We start from the raw sequence: 14,232 nt of genomic DNA, 5'->3' as shown, positions 1-14,232 counted from the left end.
GACTATATCATCAGTTTGGCTCCCTGTGGATACGCATACATCGCAAAACAAAAAGTGTTTATTAGCTGGTAAAATCTGATGTGGGTACCAATATTTTAATACATAGTAGGAAGATTGATTATCATTGTAACCCTGATATAATTGGCTGTGATTTTGATATTTAACAATATCTTAGAGCGGCAATTGCTGACATGAGGATGGTCTAGTGTTCGGGGAAGTCATTAGATCAGAGCAGTACCAACTCCCAACACATAATTTACAGTTTTTTTTATCAATCTTTCCTTAATGGTTTTCAATATAACAGAACAGACTCAACAGTTGGATCTAGTAAGTCCAGATGTACATTTGGTAGGTTCGAAAATACAAAGCATGTCATGTCTTAATACAATGTTAAAGAATAAAGCACCGGGTGGGTGCACCGCCTTCAGACAGATACCCTGGGCCTTAATGACTCCATTCCTTGGAATATGCTGGTTAGATAGCAGACGCTCAGTCTGTCCCCCTACTATGGACCCTTGTCACCCACAACAATCTGGGGCCCCGAGTACATCTCGTCCACATAGGGCATTGCATCCTAATACATTCCAGTAAACGGAACGTCACCACTCTAAAATGGCGTTCCTCTGTAGACGCTCTTTAGCAGCTTCTCTTGTCTGCTTTCGCTTTCCACACTACGCGCGCATGGGCTGCCGAGCAACGCACCTCGGGCACGCCCACCAACAACCCTCGCGGCTATCTTTTCTTAAACCCGGCAGTGACAAACCGACTCACCGGCTGTCCTGCGATTCCGCCATCTGGGGAAGGGTAGGTGTCTACACGTCCAGCGCCCCGAGTAATCTAGGTAAGATTGGGACCCGGGTACCGATGGGGGCTGGTTAATTCATGTAATTCATAGACTTCACGATCGTGCACAACAACTGTTGTACGTATCGGGTTACATACCGCAGAGATGCCTTGCTCGCGGTTAGTGAATACACCTTGTTTACTTCTTTATTTAGGAAATTCTTTACTGCTCGGGCTCCCCAAGGACAGACCGTGGGGGTCTTCCACCAGGGCTTAAGGGTAAGGACATTTCGAGCGTCTTCTCCACTCAGATGCACTCGGCATTAGGTCTTCCCGGATTAGCGGCATTGGCTTTGTTTTCTGAGACTCATGTTAAAAACTGATTTTATGAAATACACTACCATAGGTTACAACTCTTGAATGGATGCATGGAGTGTACAAGTCGATATATATCACACAGATATCTTCGTGCCAGTGGTGTATTAGAATATACATCACCATGCTTTTAATAATTTCTCTTCCTCTCTCTCTCACGAAGTCACAATTACCCGTTTGTGCACGCCACTTATTTGTGCATGTACACACCTTGAACCATGTTAAACTTCATGTACAGTTCCCACTTAATGTTCCTAGGTTTGATTGTAACTCTTTCTCTCCTAACATTCAGGTTGGGAACCCCTGCAGGATCATCACCTGCACTGACACACAGGTTGTATTAGAAATTATTTCAACCAGGGTGACATTTTATATGCTGATGAGCATGTATAGGTCCTGACGAATTGCCTCTATGGCAAGAAACATGTTGACCGCACTTGAGGTGAGGGTTGAACGAGGGCAATTTACCTAACTCCTTGTGCCTCGCTACCCCTCCCTTCACCTTTTAATTAGGCAGTGAGCCATCTCATTAAAGTATTCTTAATGGACTCTACTGACCTATTTTAAAACCTTCACTCACGCTCACTACTGCACTGTTTTGGTACCTCACACACATGCATCTATTGGCCAGGAATAAAAGAACTCCACCAAAGAGTAGCACTACGTGCTACCCGGCAGGCATTGCACCGCCAGCCCGCCGTTGGAGCAGGAGGCCAATGATGACACGATACAATCACAGGGGAGGATGGCAACCGTTGTCCAACCTCGTAATTGTGTGAGGCATCCTTAATTCCGTCAAGGGTTTCTTTGATCCCCTGCTACACTATCTATTCTTCCTGAGAGAGTAATTTAATTCATCCTGGGGGAACTTTGTATACAAATTGTTTTCCACTTGTAGGACACTTACACTGGACCCCGGTAAACATTGTCCTTGGTTGTCCCTCTTTATTGCTAACACAAAGAATAAAGCAACACATTAACACATAGGAGCGGGGTCAAGAACGTTGACGTTAAGGAAACACTACATAATCCCTTCCCCCCTTTCACCTGCTATCGATCTGTATCTCCCAATATCCAACAGACATCCTCTTCCCACCGTATAGACCCACTTCAAGTACATATATTGTGTGGTGAGGGCATACACTTTCATATTGTCTGGTTAATACAGTGTCCAATAATGCCTGTCCAGTCAATCCCTCACAACCAGAAGAACTCCCGGGTCAGGCTTTGTGGCCCACAACTGCGTGTATAAAGAGTTTCCACTTTGATTGTTTTTTTTATATAACAGGACAAAATCAGTAGTCCAATCTAATAAGTCAGGTTCAAAAGTATAAGGAATGTCATGTCCTATTACAGTGCTAAAAAATAAGGCAATATAGTAGAACATAGGAGCGGTTTCACGGAAGCTCATATCCGGAAATACTACCCAATCCCTGCCCCACAGCCTAGCAGCATGTGATATGCATCTCAACAATGTCCAAGAGCCTTCCTTTTCCCCCAGTATAGATACACAGGTACATATATCGTGTGGCCAGGGCCAACAGTGTCATATTATCTGGTTGATACATTGTCTAATTGCACCTGTACAGTCAATCCCTCCCAGGACATAGTTCATGGCTCTCGCCTGTGTGTATGAAGAGAGTCCCCTTGAGAGTGTGGGGGTCTATACACCAAGAGCTATAACATGTAGCTAACTAGTGATACCAAAGAAAAGACTTTCAGGAGTCAACCAATCATAGGAATGGACCCCCCACCATCAAACTGAGGGACTTTATCCCGAACTTTGTAAATTCTCATCTCATACGTGGCCAATCTAAAGATTTCAGTCAACCATTCCTGATGTGTAGGTACAGTCAGCAAGTGCCAATGTCTATACAGATGTTCTCAACCATCAGAGCTGTCCGTATAGTCCACATTCAGTCTGACCTGCCCGTATGTCCTGGTCTCCTGTCAGATGTTGCTTGAGTATAGGGAATCAAGGAGGATCTGCTAGAGGCCGAAGATTGTACCTCTAGAATTCCCCCATGAGTGTATGTTTTTGTGCAGGGTTGAATCAGGAAGGGCAGGTAGGTCTGGACCCAGCTTGCTCACCAAACAGTGTCTCATTTGACGATAATGCCAATACTGTGGAATCATCAGGGTAAATTCTGCACATATGGTTTCTAAGGACTTGAATTCAAAACCACTTTATAGGTCACCAACCACATTGATTCCCACCTCCATCCACTGTGGTCAATTGAACATGGTACGTCTAATCCAGAGGACTGCATTCAATCATATCGGGGCAATTCGGTGAAGCAATCTGTTCATACCTAGATGTTTATGAGCATCCCTCCAGGCGGATCACATTGCTGTCAGTGTGGGGGAATACTTGGCAGAGGAGAAAGCTCAGGCACTGTATAGTGAACTTAGTCCAGGTGGTGCTTGCATCTCAGTTCATTCTACCAACATCCATGTGGGGCTTTCGCTACCAGAGGTTGGGAAGTATGCGGGCTGCGAGATGTGGTGGGCGAAGTAGTATATGTACATGTCTGGGAATCCACCTGTTCTCATATCTGAATAAAGTTTTGCAGGCTTGAGCCTAGGTTTCCTTCCCATCCAGACCAAGGGCCACATGCATCAAACTTAGGAATTGCTATTTTTAAGAAATCGCAATTTAGTAATCGCAATTCCTTATGCATGTAGGAATTGCAACAAAAAAAATTCAGATTCCTACACATTCCTTATTTGCGACTTGCAAATTGCGAATCTCAAATAAGGATTGGCTTCCCATGCATTCCTATGGGCCTAGAGGCCCATAGGAATCAATGCGAATTGCATGCGCAATTTGTGAGTACCAAATAGGTACTCGCAAATTGCGCATGCAATTTCAAGGGTGCCAAAAGGACACCCTGATGCACCCCTGAAAGTGCAATTAAAAAACATGTTGCGCACACACACATGTCCCAGGGATATGTCTGTGTGCAACATAGAACTTTGAAAAATGCACTTTTGTGCATTTCTTAAAGTTTTTGCAAATTACCATCAACCTTAAGTTGATGGTAATATGCGTTTCTTACAAGCAAAATCATTATTTTTTTTTGTTACATTGCATTTAGGTAATTACAGTTTGCGATTTGCTACATGCAATCGAAATTTGAATAATCGCAAATCTTGCGATTACTTAAATAGCGTTTTTTGCATTTGGGATGATGCATCTCAAGTGCAAAAATTGCAGTTGCAAAGGGGCAGATTTGGAACCGCAAAAAACAATAATGCATGTGCCCCAAAGTCTTTGCTGCATTTGTTTAGTGTTCGGAAAGTCTTTTTGGGGATCATAAGCCAGATCAAACTGAAGTTCTAATTAAACCTTGAAACTTTTAGCATTTTCACAAACTGGCTCTACCACATAGGAAGAGATTGTTGTGTAGCTTCCACCAATTAGTAGGAATTGTGCATTTGCGGACGATATAGATTCTAATGTTCTGAAGGTGAGTCGTTATGGGAGTCGCCTATGATCAGAGGACCGATCACTGCAGGCTGATATGGAGTGTCAGATGTGCCCTTTGGGGATGAGGTAACCATGTCTGGCACTTCCAGCTTGTCCAGAAAGAGTTCAAGCTCTGCGGGTACGTAAACTCCCTATGAGAGATACTGATGGCAAGTAATATTGTGGATGGTTCCAGTAGCTCATATACTAGACACTGAAAATCTGTGGGTAGCTGGGAGACTTAATGGCCCCAGCAGCCAGTCACTACAAATGAGGAATTTCTGAAATGGTGGAGGTATAAACACTCTTACCAGACCTTGAAAGAGGAATAGTGAGTTTAGATGGGGGAACCAAGGTTCCAAAGGGATCTCCCCTTAGTCCAACCCTCTTTAACCTTTATGTGAACCCATTTGCAGACATGATTGAGAACTGCAGTTTCACTCTCCTACCATTCAGGACTCTAGGATCGTTGTCTACTTGTAATCCTAAGAGAATCGTGGTGCAGAGACCTTTATTAGCTGCCTCACACAAGTGTCTTCCTGGATGAATGACAATACCCATAAGTTTTATGGAGACAAAACTGAGGTTCTATTGGTGGGCAACCTCCCCCACCTTTAGGGTTCTCACCTGTGGCCGGAGGCTATGGGTACTATTTCTACTCCAGTACCAGTGGTCAAGAATTTAGAGGTCTGGCTGGATGACAGGTTGTCTATGAGTCACCAAATGACAAAGGTGGCTTCCACCTGTTTTGGCATTTTAAGATTGCTCAAGAAAAGTCTGGGTTGTCTTGCTGTCTCCACCCACAGAGCAGTTATTCAGGCCGTGGTCATTACCAGGCTTGATTATGGGAACATTCTATTCCTAGGTGTCACGAAGGGCCTGCTCAAGTGGCTTCAGACAGTGCAAAATACAGCTGCTAGGGTCCTCCTTGACCCCCTACGTTTGCCTGTACTGCCAGCCTGCTCAAGGAAGCCGTCAAGGAAGTCGAGCTTTTTCTTCTTAGCACCCAAGCTGTGGATTTCCTTTGCCCTGATTTGAGAGCTTGTTGCTTTCTTTCGGTCTTCCTCAAGAAGCTAAAAAACCTGTTTGTTTTAAAGCTGCTCTACTCTATTGATAAGAAAGGCATGTTTTTGCGGTTCAGGTACTTCACTGTTGCTTAGTGCTGGGAAACCCTTGAGGTTAGCCATGCGCTGTACAAATCTATAATAATATTAATAATAATAATAAAAATAAAGGAAGATTTAGTTATTCTTTCATTTCCCATTGAGCACACAGCAAGATCTTTACTTGATGCTTCTGAGAGAACATGAGCACCTAGAATATTCGAAGCGGGTGGTTGAAGATCTGTGCCCTTCACATGGAAGAGCTCAAGGTATCACATTAAGGACTGCCTTGTTTTATAGTTTAACCCTTGATGTACACATGCCTTCAGGTTTTGGAAATGCGACATTTAAAACAGCCACGTTATAAACTATCTGTAAATGTGGAATGGAAAAACAGCTTTAAAAATCTAAAGCGGTTTACAAACCCATTCCCCAGAAAAAGAGACACAAAGTCTAAGCCTAACGCGGTTGTTGATTTGGTTGTGACCAGACTCCCATTACCCTTCCAAATATCAACAAAGCTAACTAAGGAATTTGTTTTAACATTCAAGGTAACATGACAGAAAACCTGGATGTTATTCAATAACATTGTTTTATTTATGAAAACAGGAAGTGTTGACTTAAACTCAGCATGGCTGATTTCTGGAGAGCAAGTAGCTCCAATTGGGATCAACCGCCGACCTCTTCCTTTTATTCTCAACTGGAAGTGAGTCCTTTAGGGGGTGACAATTCCATATACTGAGGAGGTCATATTCCCACAGATAAATGCGTATATGTCTATGTTTCAACTGACATTTCTTCCACACCATAAGATTATGCTGATTTGTGTTTGCATTTTTCTTCAGATGACATTGCTTCAAAAGTGCAAATACATCACATTAATTCTTTAATTTGCATTGTAAGTTCCTTTAACAGTCCGTTTTACATTAAGCCCATCGTTTTCAGTAGTAAGTCATTTTGGTCTTCATCATTGCGATTTTTCAGAAACAACAATGAGAAACCTTATGGATTCTTGCCTTTCCTCTGTTCTTCGATAGGAGTATAAGGAACTGCTAGGGGTCCATGTTTAGCCGATAATATTGTCATAGTCTGCTTAAGTTTGCATTTTTCTTACACAAGTGTCTGTATGGACAATTAGGTACATTGCATTTTCTGATTTATTAGAATCAGTGAGAGATTGGAAGATTACTGAAATCATGTTTAATAAATGTTCTGAATTTGACACTGTTTATGCCATTAGGTATAATAATGAAGAATAACCTAATTACGTGCAAAGAGGCCTTCTGAAAATATCACTGAATCAATGGAAAGGGGATACGAGTCTGACACTTTCAGTACTGGGGTTTGGCCACTCATTCACCATTTTAGGTTGTGACAGCACACTATCTCTCAGGGGGTCTGACATCGACGTAGGGATAACGGGGGTAAAGGTCAGTTGGAAAGTTGGTAGTAATGTTTTATTGTAATAGGTTCCAATTTGAATTTTAAAAAATGTGGAAGGGTAAAGTTAAGAATATACACTTTGTTCATTTGGTAAATTCTAAGTTTACTCGTCAAAGCCAATATCTATAGCGCTGGAGTGAGGGCGTGTAGACACCTAAACGCCTCCTGGAGCTAAAAACCTTAGATTGTGATAGCATACCCATCGCATTCCCATAATCTTTTTTCGGGGTTCTATGTGAGCGTGTACCAAATGCTGTTGTTATGTAAATCTGGCAATGGCTACCCTACAGACTCAGCAATGGCACAGACTTTTTTTTTTTTTTAAACAATGATATACACGGGGGCGTGGCTACGAGGGCGAAGATGGCGGACATGGCTTGCTAGAGCTCCCGCCAGCCCGATACCAATCTGTATATTTATCCTGGCCTCCGGACCTCTGTAACACCCCACACCTGCGGCGGAGGTTGCGGCAAGGGAAGGGAGCCCTCAGGTGAAAGAATCGGGATTCCAAGAGCTCTGGCGGGTGAAATACCGGAGGCGACATCCTGAGGCCTACCCGCATCGTGGGCAGCCGGGGCCTCGAGTTTGGTGATCCCCGACCGGAAGCGCCCTTGGTCGGCAGGCTGGTGGAGAGGCGGGACCCGCGATTTGGGGCCTGCGCAGTAAGCGGAGCAACGAAAGGCGGTGTACAACAGCCCGCGGAGGTGGCGAGAGTCCCGGTGCCACTGAGGTGCAGTGAAGGGGCGGCGGCCTACTTCGGGCAGCAGGAGCCGGGGACTCGAGTTTGGCGCCCTCCGTCACCGAAGGTACAGCGCGGGCAGCAGCGAGACTGCTGTTGGAGTGGGCCCCCCGGAGTGAGATTTTGCATACGATCTGGACCTGGGGGCTTGTACACGGCCCTGTCCCACTAGAGTTGCCCCCCCCCCCCCCCCTGGTGTTTGATATCCCGAGTGCCGGTACACAGGTGTGAGAGTGGGAGGGGGTGCGCGTGTCGTACCCCTAGGTCACTGAGCGACGAGCAGTGGCGCTGGTGGAACTGTTGCCGGATTTGATTGCCCTGGGGTGACAGACTGTGGTGTGGGGGACCCCCCCAATCGCCTGTTGCGAGTGTTTGGCGGAGGACAGCCGTGGCTTGAACCGCCTGGGAGCAGAGACCCTGAGCTCGGTGGATTGCCCCATCGGCCCCCTCGACAGCCCCGTGGAGGTAGTCCGGCCTAACCGGTGTTGGTGGTGACCATTGGTGACGTGAGACCCATCACTGAGTAGTCTGTGAGGCGGTAGCCCCGGATAGTGCCGGATCATGACCAGAGGTGGGGGTGGGCCTGCCAAGCAGGGACCCATCGACAAGTTTACGGGCCCGAGTGGAGGCTCCGGAGCGTCCGGTGGTCCGGGGTCGGGCCCGGACAACGCAGCGCTTATGGCGGCCATTACCCAGTCCAGGGACATGCTGGATGCCAAGATTGGGGCAGTTGGAGCCGATGTGACCCTATTGCGCCACGACCTGCGCAACGCCGTTGCACGGATAACAGAGACGGAATCTCGGATTTCGGTTGTGGAGGACGATGTGGGGACCCTGAAAAAGAAAATGGCGGCGATGGAGAACATTCAGCGGGGCTTGGCGCTCAGGGTGGAAGATGCGGAGGGACGGGCGCGCAGGAATAACCTCCGCTTTGTGGGCTTTCCGGAGGGATGTGAGAAGGGGCACATGGAACAATTTCTGTCCCAGTGGCTGGAGAGTTGGCTCCCCCCGGACGTCCTGTCCCGTTGCTTTGTGATTGAACGCGCCCATAGAGCCCTGACCCAGAAACCGCCGGCGGGAGAGAGGCCTAGACCAGTGATCGCTACGCTCCTGAACTTTCACGACAGGGACACGATTTTGCGGGAAGCCAGGGCCAAAGACTCCCTTCTTTTTGAGAACCATAAGATCATGATCTTCCACTAGGCTTGTGCAACAGCAGCGGCATTCATTCATCGCCGCCAAGGCGAAACTTCGGGGCCTAAAGATCCAATACTCCTTGCTCTATCCGGCCCGCCTCCGGGTGGTCTTTCAATCCCGCACCCATTTCTTCGACTCGCCGGAGGAGGTCTTCAAGTGGACCGATGAAACTGTGAGCGTCAGGCCCCATGCTCAGCCGGGATTGAACCCGGGCATATCGAGAGACTCATCGCAGGACAAGGGGGACCAGACGGCCCGGGCCAACCGACACAGACGGTCTCGATCTAGAAAACGCTCTGCTTCGAGGAGTGGTTCTTCTGAGGGGACACAAGACGCCCCCGATCACACTGGCAAGGGCTGATGAGTTACTGTGGGGCTGACCGTTCCGCTGGGAATGATGAGGGCTCCAGATGGAGAGGAGCTGTCTCCTAACACTTTGCTATATTGAGGGCTGCCTGCTGCACCTCTGGTTGTGGCTAATCGACTTGTTTGTCTTTCCGGGGGGGTGGGGAGGGTGGGGTTCGGGGTGCTCCTGATAGGGGCTACTTGCCTCCTACGTTGGTGGGAGTTGTCAGGGGTGGGGGGAGTTCGTACTGTTTGAAGGGGTAGTTGGGATCCATTGGTATGGTTGGCCTTGGGAACTATGTTTTGGGCCCGAGGGCACCCATGCCGCGACAGATACTTCAGTGTTCTATGAGGTATAGGGGTGGGGGGTATGGAAGGAAGGAGGGGTGGGCCAGGGTAGGTTGGGTTGGAGTAGGGGTGGGGGAGGGGGTTGTTGTTGTTACGGGGAGTAAGGGCGTAAGGGGTGACATGCACGTGATTTCTACTGTATTGCTGATGCTTGAGATGTGTGATGGGGCGCGGCGCTGGAGGCTAGATGGGTCCATTTCACTTGATAATGGCTGACACACCGCCGTCGGGGCTCCCCAGGGAGTCCTTACGAGTGATAACTTGGAATGTGAGGGGGATGCTCGACAAGATCAAGCGGGGCGCTATCTTGCGGTGGGGGAAGAGGGAGGCAGCAGATGTACTCTTATTGCAAGAAACACACATGTTGGGGACAAAAGTGCTTAGCCTGCAAAGGTTTGGTTATCAACAGGTGTATCATGCTGGATTCTCGAGGGGGTCCAGAGGAGTTGCTATACTAGTGCACCGCAGGCTAGCGTACGTTCATGAGAAACAATGGTCTGACACACAGGGTCGATACATCTTCATTAAGGGGATGGTGGGGACGGAACCAGTGGTCTTTGGTAGTGTCTATGCTCCTCCCCCGTTGCAGTGGTCCCTGTCTGAGAAGTTGTTTGCAGTGTGGGCGGATATTCCGGAATCCTTGGCAGTGCTGGGGGGTGACTGGAATGACGTTATGGATGTATGTCTGGATCGTCGGAGATTGCAGGGGGGGTTGACAGCGGCTGCCCCTACCCGGTTGAATGCAATGGTGGATGGGATGGGCTGGGCAGATGTGTGGCGACATATGCATCCTAGGGCGCGAGATTTTACGTATTTTTCGGCAGTACATGGTTCGTTTTCACGCCTGGATTATGTCTTTATGCCCCATGCTTTTCTTGACAGGGTGTGGGAGGCCGAAATATTACCTAGAGGATTGTCGGATCACTCCCCAGTGGCAGTAAGGATGGGACTGCAGAGGGCACGGCAACCGTTCCGCTGGAGAATGTCCCCGTGGCACCTTCAGCAGGCCGAATATGTTCAACACCTGCGCGGTGCAATTGCGCATTATTGGCGGGAGAACCTGGTGGGGGAGATAGATGCAGTCGTGGTTTGGGAGGCTATGAAGCCCACCTTACGAGGGGTGGATATTGCATGGTGTGCGGCGGCGCGCAGTCAGCGTAGAGAAGCGATTACTGAGGCAGCAGCGCAGGTGGGACGCCTGGAACGGCAGTGTCAGGAGGGTGGAGACGAGGTGGCGGTAAGGTTGCTCCTGCAGGCGCAACAATCATACGCTTCTCTGCTCCTAGATGAGGCTCGACAGGCTTGGCTGGCCACGAGGAGCAGAATCTACCAATGGGGGGACAAATCCTGTACTATGCTTCATAGACTGTGCCAGCGTACTTTCCAACCGATTACACTTCCGGGCCTCGCCGACGTAAATGAGGTGGTGATCACGGACCCGTCGGAGCTGGCGGCGAGCTTTGCCCTCTACTATAAGGAGCAATACGCTGCACGGGACTGTCTCTCGGCCGATGAGATAGATAAGTTTATTGGAGACCTGCCTCCGAAGACGGTCTCTGACGAAACTAGGAAAGCGCTGGACCTCCCCCTTACAGCAGAGGAGCTGGGAGATGCACTGGGACAGCTTAATTCAGGGAAGGCACCTGGACCTAGTGGCTTCCCATGCGAATTTTATAAAACCTTCCATCTCCAACTGGGGTCCCACTACCGTGCCGCGCTGGAGGTGGCACGATCACAAGGTAGACTGCCTGCTGATTGGCGACATGCCGAGGTGGTGGTCTTTCAGAAGCCTGGTAGGCCCCCTGACAAGCCGGAGTCTTATCGCCCGATCTCCCTACTTAATATCGAGGCCAAGCTGCTGGCTAAAGCCTTGGCTAACCGATTGCTCCCGTATGTGACTGACCTGGTTCATCCGGACCAGGCCGGCTTTATGCCACATAGAGCGACAAGGCATAATATTAGGCGGGCACAGGCGGCGATTGATGCTATGGGGGCCAAGGGAGAAGGAGCGGCCCTACTGCTGGCAGATATAGATAGCGCCTTTGACTCGGTCAGCTGGAACTACCTGTTTGCGCTCCTGCCGCACTTAAACCTGGGCCCAGTATTCATCTCCTACGTCAAACTGCTCTACACCGATATCACAGCATCTGTGCGAGTCTCGGGGGCGGTCTCGATTTGCCGCGGGACCCGACAGGGGTGCCCGCTGTCTCCTTATCTATTTGCGTTGCCGATGGAGCCTCTGGCCTCCTGGGTGCGTATCGACGCGCAGATGCGGGGCTTTGAATGGGGAGGACACATCACAGACAGAATCGCGTTATACGCGGACGATGTCCTCTTTTTTCTTACTGACCTGCGCAGGTCGGGCCCCCGAGTCCTGGAGATTATGCGCATCTTTGGTGAGGTCTCGGGCCTGTTTCTAAACCCGCGAAAGTCCACCCTGTGGGTGTTGGGAGTGGAGTGGCGGCAGACCCATGGGCAGCGACGTTGCAGGTGGCGGCTGGGGGACTGAAATACCTGGGGGTGTTCCTCACTGAATCAGCCGACGTGGCGTGGGAACGCAACGTCGTACCGGTGTGGGAAAAAGTCCAGACGGATGTCAAAACATGGTCTCGAATGCCTCTTACCATATTCGGCAGGTCGGCGATCTTTAAGATGGCCGCGCTACCGCGCCTCCTATACCAGATACAGAACCACCCCCACCCCATCGCGCCCAAGTGGTTTCGCCAGGTTAACTCTGTGCTGGGCCGCTTCCTCTGGGCTGAAGGGGCAGCTAGGGTGGCGTTGCGGACATGCTTCCTGTCCACATACTGTGGTGGTATGGCCACGTTGGACCTGTTGTCCTACTATCAGGCCTCCCACTTGTTGGTACTCAACGAGTGGTGGTACGGGGACAGGGGAGACCCCGCCTACGCCCTAGAGCGCTCATTGATGGGCAATAATACGCTGCACACGATTCTGTACTCTGCCAGGTTGCGGCACGGGCTGCCGCGTACTGCACAGGTGGTATTTATAGTGTGGCGGCAGGCGTTGCGTCGCATGGGTTGGTGGGGCAGATTGACAGCGGAGACCCCATTATGGAGGAACGGGAGGCTCCCCGCGCTGACCTCGCTGCAGGGGTTTGATGGATGGGATGCGGTAGGGATCTCATCCCTAGGACACGTGCTGACCGGGGGCGCCCTCAAGTCCTTCCAGGAGCTCAGTACCGAGTTCCAAATGCCCAAGACACAATTTTTTCGCTATTTGCAGCTCCGGCATGCCCTGGAGCCTAGTCTCGTAGGTTTGGAATCGTTGCCGGAGTTCAGCCCCATAGAGGCGAAGGTCTTCATGGGCGACCTGGGAGATAAGAAAGTGTCTAAAATATACCAAACACTGGTGACACACTGCTCTTCCTCCCTACTTCCCCTTAAGGAGGCGTGGGAAAGGGATGTTGGACCGCTAGATGAGGATGATTGGAGGGAGGCGCTAGAATCCCCGAGAGGGACAGCAATAGCAATACGACTCAGACTTATCCAATTTAAATACTTACACAGGGCCTATTACACCCGGGAACGACTGTGGAGAGCGGGCCTGATTGCGTCGCCGGACTGCCTGCGCTGTGGAGATGAGAGGGGTACGCTACTGCATACCGTGTGGTCGTGTGCGGTGTTTGGGGATGCTTGTCTGAGGTGTTGGGGTGGGATCTGCCCCGCACCCCCCGATTAGGGCTCCTTCATGTACTAGAGGGGGTTGGCGGGAATATTTACAAGCGCCACCTGCTTTTACTGGGGTTGGTGGTCGCAAAAAGAGATCTAGCTAGGGCATGGAAGGGTACGAGGGCCCCCCCGCTGTGTGCATGGAAGGCGGGTCTAGATTACTTCATGGGGTTGGAACGCCCGGTGTTTGAGGCCAGAGTATGCCCCTGCAAACACTATAAAATCTGGAAACGTTGGGCGGAGTATAGGGGGTTGTTCCTGGACCCTCCGACAGACCAAGAAGAGGATGAGCAGGTTGTGGAGGACCCTGAGGCCTGAGGGGTTTGCGCCCTCTCAAGCACACAAATGCCATGTACTGATAGCTTGTTGTGATCGCGTGCAAGGGGTTAGGGAGGGATAAGGGGTGGGTATATGGGTAGTTGGGTGGAGGTGGGGTGGGTGGGGGGTTGTTTTTCTCCTCTTTTCATTGATTAAGCTATGCACAAAACTGAAATGTGTTATGATATGTGGTGGTAATCTCCGGATGGGGGGAGCCACGTGATTGCTTTGCCTAATGAAACAATAAAAATTTGTTGTGAAAAAAAAACAATGATATACATGGGGGACTCTCTCCATGAGGAATTCTGTCTGAGAGGCCTTCAGGGTTATATATATTTGGCATACATCACTTTTCATTGCATTAATAAGTCCACAAAGTTTCTTAGTGATCATCACTCGAGCACTGTATCTTTTTAATTT

General features: G+C 49.5%; 1 protein-coding gene across 1 annotated transcript in view; it reads right to left on the bottom strand.

The window, feature by feature from the left end:
* Positions 1-14,232, bottom strand: part of VPS41 (VPS41 subunit of HOPS complex) — an 841,276-nt gene that overhangs the window by 201,854 nt on the left and 625,190 nt on the right. The window lies entirely within an intron of this gene.

The sequence above is a fragment of the Lissotriton helveticus genome, chromosome 4_1, assembly GCF_964261635.1.
Source record: "Lissotriton helveticus chromosome 4_1, aLisHel1.1, whole genome shotgun sequence".
Classification (NCBI taxonomy): Eukaryota; Metazoa; Chordata; class Amphibia; order Caudata; family Salamandridae; genus Lissotriton; species Lissotriton helveticus.
This window is presented reverse-complemented; position numbering and strand designations above follow the sequence as displayed.